Here is a 6055-nt window from a genome sequence, read left to right as displayed (position 1 = left end):
GCAGGTACCTATTCATTGAATTCTCACAGCAAGTGTGACTTGGGGACCATTTTCATCACCCCCATTTGACAGATGAGGAAAGTGAGGCACAGAGAGTTCAGGTGACTTGGTCCAAGCTCTGTCCAACCGAAAGCATGCTAGCAGGTGGGAGTCACATCACCCCCCGCTGCTCTCACAAGGAATTCAGTTTATTCAGAGTCAGGGCTCATCAGTGGGCAGACAGCCTTATGCACAGGGCTTCCCCCACAAAGGCCCTGGTATCTGCTGAACCGCCTGCCATGCTGCCTGCAGTGCCCCTGCTGGGCTAATTCCTTCAGTTCTCAGGACATTTTTGGCTTCCAGTGTGGCGGCCGTGATGGAGTGCGAACAGGGAGCACATTAAGCTGTCAGTTCCCACCCCCGGGGGCCCAGCTATATAGAGGCCTGGGAAGTTGTAACATGCTCCCCCAAAGCTATTTTTGATGTTCAAAAAGGCTGCACAGGTGACTTGAGAGGTAGAATTCTCTTGCTTTTCAGCTCCACTGGCCCCTGCGGTGGATCAGAAGTCCTATGAGCAGTTACCTCCTAGACGAATACAGTATTGGTAGTAATCAGTAATACACATAATTACTTTTGTTTTTTGGTAAAATCCTTAAACGTGGAGCTCATGGGAGAGGAAGATAATGAAAGGGGCCTGGTGGTGGGAGGGCTAGGACCCACTGCCTGGGGCTTCGTCTACTAGAACTATAGGTGTGGTGACTGTTTGTGGGCTTCTCGGCCCCCCAGCCCAGCAGCACCTTGGCTTCTTTTTTGTAACAACCTCTCTATTTTTGTGTGTACCTTGGGGCAGGGGACACATGCTCTGGCCCCCACCATGAAACTGGGGAGGGGGGCAGGCTCCTGCTCTCCACCCCAAGGTTCAGCCAAGGGGAGGGCAGAAGACTCAAGCTTGCACAATTTCTATCAGTCAGCTTTTGCTGTGGTAACAAACAGCCCCCAACTCTCAGTGGCTTACGCCAATAACTTCTTTTTTTTTTTTTTTGCTGTACGTGGGCCTCTCACTGCTGTGGCCTCTCCCGTTGTGGAGCACAGGCTCTGGACGCGCAGGCTCAGCGGCCATGGCTCATGGGCCCAGCCGCTCCGCGGCATGTGGGATCTTCCCGGACCGGGGCACGAACCCGTGTCCCCCTGCATCAGCAGGCGGACTCTCAACCACTGCGCCACCAGGGAAGCCCCCAATAACTTCTTTTTGTGTTCACGGGCCTGAGGATTGGTTTGACTCAGCTCAGCTCCCAGCCAGGTATGGCCCCTCTCTGGGAAATACTGTTCTCCTGGCAGAGAGAGCCAGAGGCTAGCCTGAACCACTCAGGTTCACTTAAAGCTTCTGCTCAGATCTGGCACAGGTGCCATCCACTCACATTCCAGAAACTAGCTGGCACCCAGGAGGGTGGATGTATAATCCTCTCAGTGGGGCTGGAGTGGACGGCTGGGAACAATCATACACATCTACCACAGACTCTTGCTCAGGAGAGGCTGGGTCACAGACTCATTTACCCCAGGGGGAGGGCCCGGGCCCCACTGAGCACTTCCTGCCTGCGAAAGCCCGCACTGGCTGACTCCTGTCTTTCTCAGCTGGCTTCTCAGCTTCTAGACAACACTGTACAGGCTCGCCCCGTACCTTTCCCTTCAATTCCCTTTTGGATTTATACTGGCCACTGTCCGCGTCTATGGCTTGCAATATAAAAACCTCAGATAAGAAGAGAACACATAGTAACAACAAATTTAAGGTGATGCTAACAGAATTTCTTTTTGGAAACTGGAGGGCTAACAATTTAACTGGGTAAAATCACTGTGATAAATGTGGTTGGCAAGGGGAGTCCAGGACAAGGGCCAGAAGGGAAGCCTAGGGGCCGGACAGCAGAAGAGAGCCGACCAGAGTCTCTGCAGGGAAGGTGGGCAGACAGACCAGCTTCCCGGACAGCTCAGTTTGGCCAGCTAAAAACACCGTCGGTCCTGGCCCAGCCCCAGGCCTGCAAACGCCCATAACACCTGTCTGAGGCTCCAGACCCCAGCCAGGACTGAGGCTTCCTCTCATTATCCTCTAGTTCCGTTTCTCAACCCTGACTGTACATTAGAAACCCCTGTGGAGTTTAAACAAAACACAACAAAGCCCAGGTTCCTCCCAGCCTGGTTAAATCAGGCTCTTTGGGGGTGGGCCCTGGGGAATGGGCATTTTTAAGAGCTCCCCAGGTGGTTCTAACGAGTGACCAGGTTGAGACCCGAGGCCTACTTCTCCTCCAGATTCTGCAGTGCATGGAGAGGGATGACAGCCCCGGGATGCCAAGATATGTAGATTTTTCAGCAGAAAACAAACAAACAAAAATCTGGATGTGAAACCTCCAGTTTTCAAATGTTGAGTTGTTGTTTTGGCTTTTAATTACATTTAAAGTGTGTTTTAAAAACCATTATTTTTTATTATAAAAGTAGTATTAGGTTTATGGTGGAAAATTTGGAATATACAGTGAAATGTAAAGAAGAAAATGAAAGTCACCTATAATCTTAACTGCCCCTTGGGTTCTGAATACGGAATGATTCCAGGACGTTCTGAAAGAAAGTTCCTACTTCAATGCGCTGGGGGAGAGGGGCCCCCCGGAGTCTTTTCCTGTGGAAACAGAGTTCCAATTCTTGAAAGCCTGGACATTCAACACCTTCAAAAGGCTGGTCCCTTAGACCTTTGATGCTTGTCAGAGACAGACTTTGAGAACCCACCTTATTTTTTAGATCAATATTTCTTCTTCCTAATACATAATAACAAAAAGTACAATCAGAAAGAAAGAAATCTTTAGGGAAGAACCTCTGCTGTCCAGTGGAGACAGCGCTGGAGGTGAAAGAAAGACCTCTGGCTAAGATCTCATGTGCCCTCTGGTGGCAGCTGGAGGGGATGGCTTCACAGGGCCATCAAGTCAGTGGTTCTTAAAGTGAGGTCCTAGGACCCAGCCTCACCTGGGAACTTGTCAGAAACAACTTTTCAGGCCCTACCTCAGTTCTTTTGAATCAGAAACTCTGAGTGTGGGACCCAGCAATTTGTGTTTTAACAAGCCATTTAGGCACTTCTGATAAGCCCTAAAGTTTGAGAACCATTGTTCTAGGTAAGTATAGGCCTGGTACCAGATAATGTGTCAAAACAGCACAAGCTCTGAGGACAAAAGGGAAGGAAATGGTGAAGGCGCTGGTGCTGGACAAACACCTCCTCAAGGTTCCTGCCCACACTCGGCCCCATCTCCCTCTCAGCCCTGAGGTATCTTGAAGCTGCAGAATTGGGGAACAGGGGCAGAATGGACCACTGCCCAGAGTAAACCCATCCAGGCTTCTTGGACGGGGCTTAAAAGGCCACACCACATTGTGTGAAACTAAGCCTTGGATTCTTAGGACAGAGATCAGAGGTATAAGGGCAGGGTGATTCCAGAACCCTAGCAAGCCCATCCTGAGGGGATGCAAGTCTTGAACTTCAGGTAGAGGCAGAGGAATGAAAAGCAAACACTGAGGTAGGAATAAAGCAGGAACAAAGTAAGCCCAAGGAAGGAGGGGGCCAAGAAAAGAAGTGTGTTCCCCTTGGGCAGATGGATCAGTCTTTCACCAGATACCTTCCTGGAGGAACTGCTTTATAATTCAGTTACTGTCAGAATGAAAAAGCCCCACATTGACTCAAGATGCAGCGGTGCTGGCACTTGGGGAAATTGGGTCTGAGGCTCCAACTGGATAGAAAACGCCTAGGCCCCCAGCAGGCTCCCTGCAGCGAGGCTTCCCTGACAGAGAAGTGATGGTTTTCAGGGCATCCAGCTGTTTAGGAAATCTCTGCACCTGGCAAAGTCAAGCAGGAGTTTGTAGAGAAAATCTGACAAGAAAAACAAGGTTTCAGCAGAAACCAGAGACAGGCAGATGGAAGCTGTCATGGTAAATACGCCACTTCAAATCTTATCCTCCCCTAGAAACAGTTCTGATTATACTGTCATTCTAACAGTAGTATTAAAGAGATGCTCCGATTCAGTTAAGACACTGTATTTCAGGTTACATGTCCAATCTATTAATTAACTTTATTCATTCAGTAAGTATTCACTGAGCACCTACTGTGTGGCAGTCATTGTTCTAGGTTCTGGGGTTAAGCGGTAAACAGACGAAAATCTCTGCCCTCGAAGAGTTTACATTCTAATGGTGGGGAGGGGAGAGAGAATAAACAAAATAAGCAACATGTGTAACACCTTGAGTTCTTCATCTCCAGCTTGCCCCTCAAAAATTAAGCTCTTATTCTGAATTTTCAAAGCTGAACTAGGAGAGTGACAGTGTTGAGAGTCTTCGGGTTAGCAAAGTCAGCTCAGGCAGGGCTTCTAAACGAGTCACATGCAACCGAATCACCCGGAGACATTGTTAAAGTGCAGATTTAGATGGGGGCCTGGGGAAGAGCTCCCAGGTGCTGATGCTGCAGGCCCACAGTGCGCACCACACTGCTGAGGACCCCACTTGGGAGTCAGGCTGCGGGGATGGAGCTGGCCCGGAATGCAGACTCCCAGCCAGACAGGCCTCACGGCCGCTCCCTGCTGGAGCTCCAGCTCCTAACCTCAGCAGAGGCCCTAGCTAGTTCACAGAGCACTCCTCTCCCTGATTTCCACAGCAACTCCTTCCGGCAGGCTGGGCAGCCAGGAACAACACTCCTTCTTAAAGGGGAGGAAACAGCACCTACCCCAGGGAAGTTGTGCTGGTGGCAAAGCTGGGAGCAGACTCCCATCCCTGTCTAGAGGGCTTTGCCTGGCCTAGAACAGACTAGGGCCTTTAAAGAGGGGAGATGCTGCAGGCTTGTGAAGACGCCAGCACAGCGGCAAACATCACTGAGAGTCACAGAAAACCAGGCATTTACAGGGCTCAAAGGGCCTTTAACCTAAACAGGTCTAGTTGCTGTGGCCCACCGGAAAACCGTTCACTAGTTGGCCTTCACTGAATTGGCTTTGGGGTGGGTTTCCAGTTTACCTGTCTCCCTCTGGTGTAATGTGAATTTCACAGGAAGCAATCTGATAGCAGCTGTTAGAGATGTTCAGCCCTTCCAGGTGGCTTGCCATAGCCTGACTGATGCAGCCAGGTGAGCCTGGGGAACTGGGATGGCAGGATAAAGGACTATTCCCTTTCTTTAGGCTGGGAGCCATTGAGGAATTGCTCATTCTCATTTTATAGGATGTCTTGGAAAGATGATCACAGAGGGAATGGGCACACAACAGCTATTTCCTTACGTCAAGTTGGGAGACGTCAACAGAGCTTATTCGGCCAGTCAAAACACACTCAGCCCACGCTTTCTGTAAATATTTAACCATCCAGAATGGCAAACACTGCTTTATGGCATGTCATAAATGATACTGTACTAAGACGGAACCATTTCATGATGGGCCTAGAGTAACAAAGACAACAACTGAAAATCTCCTTGGTGGAAAAGAACATGACAATGAGAATGCTTTGGGCAGACACATTCCTTCAGGGAGGGCCAAGGCAAAAGCCAAGCCGCCAAGCCAAGGCATTTCCCCTGGGGAACTCTGCTCACGGTATTAAGTGTGGTATGTTTGCAAGAGCCTAAATGGCTGAGACTCAGGAAGGCTATCCTGCAATAGGGCTCGGGCTGAGGTGCCAAGAGCAGAATTTTCCGAAACTGGAGCCAAGATCAATTGTAACAATGGCCAAGAGAGGAAAACAGAGGCCGAAAGGGGCAGCTGGCTTCTCAGAGGAAGAAAACAGACAAAGCCTCTAGAAACAAGGGAGGACTACAGAAGCGGTTACCTTGGAGATCAGTTCAGGATCTGTAGCAGATAGGAAACCCAATAGGGTATTGGTCACAAACTGGCCTGACAAGATTCTGGAAAATGGAAATTTGCTCTCAAAAATTTCTCACCAACTACCTTCCAACCCCACCCCTAACCTTTTTTTTTTTTTTTTTTTTTTTTTGTGGTAGAGGGCCTCTCACTGTTGTGGCCTCTCCCGTTGAGGAGCACAGGCTCTGGATGCGCAGGCTCAGCGGCCATGGCTCATGGGCCCAGCC

The sequence above is a fragment of the Mesoplodon mirus genome (genome assembly GCF_964341445.2).
Source record: "Mesoplodon mirus genome assembly, chromosome: 3".
In the NCBI taxonomy this organism is placed as follows: Eukaryota; Metazoa; Chordata; class Mammalia; order Artiodactyla; family Ziphiidae; genus Mesoplodon; species Mesoplodon mirus.
The sequence above is the reverse complement of the archived record's forward strand: the minus strand, read 5'-3'. Positions refer to the sequence as shown.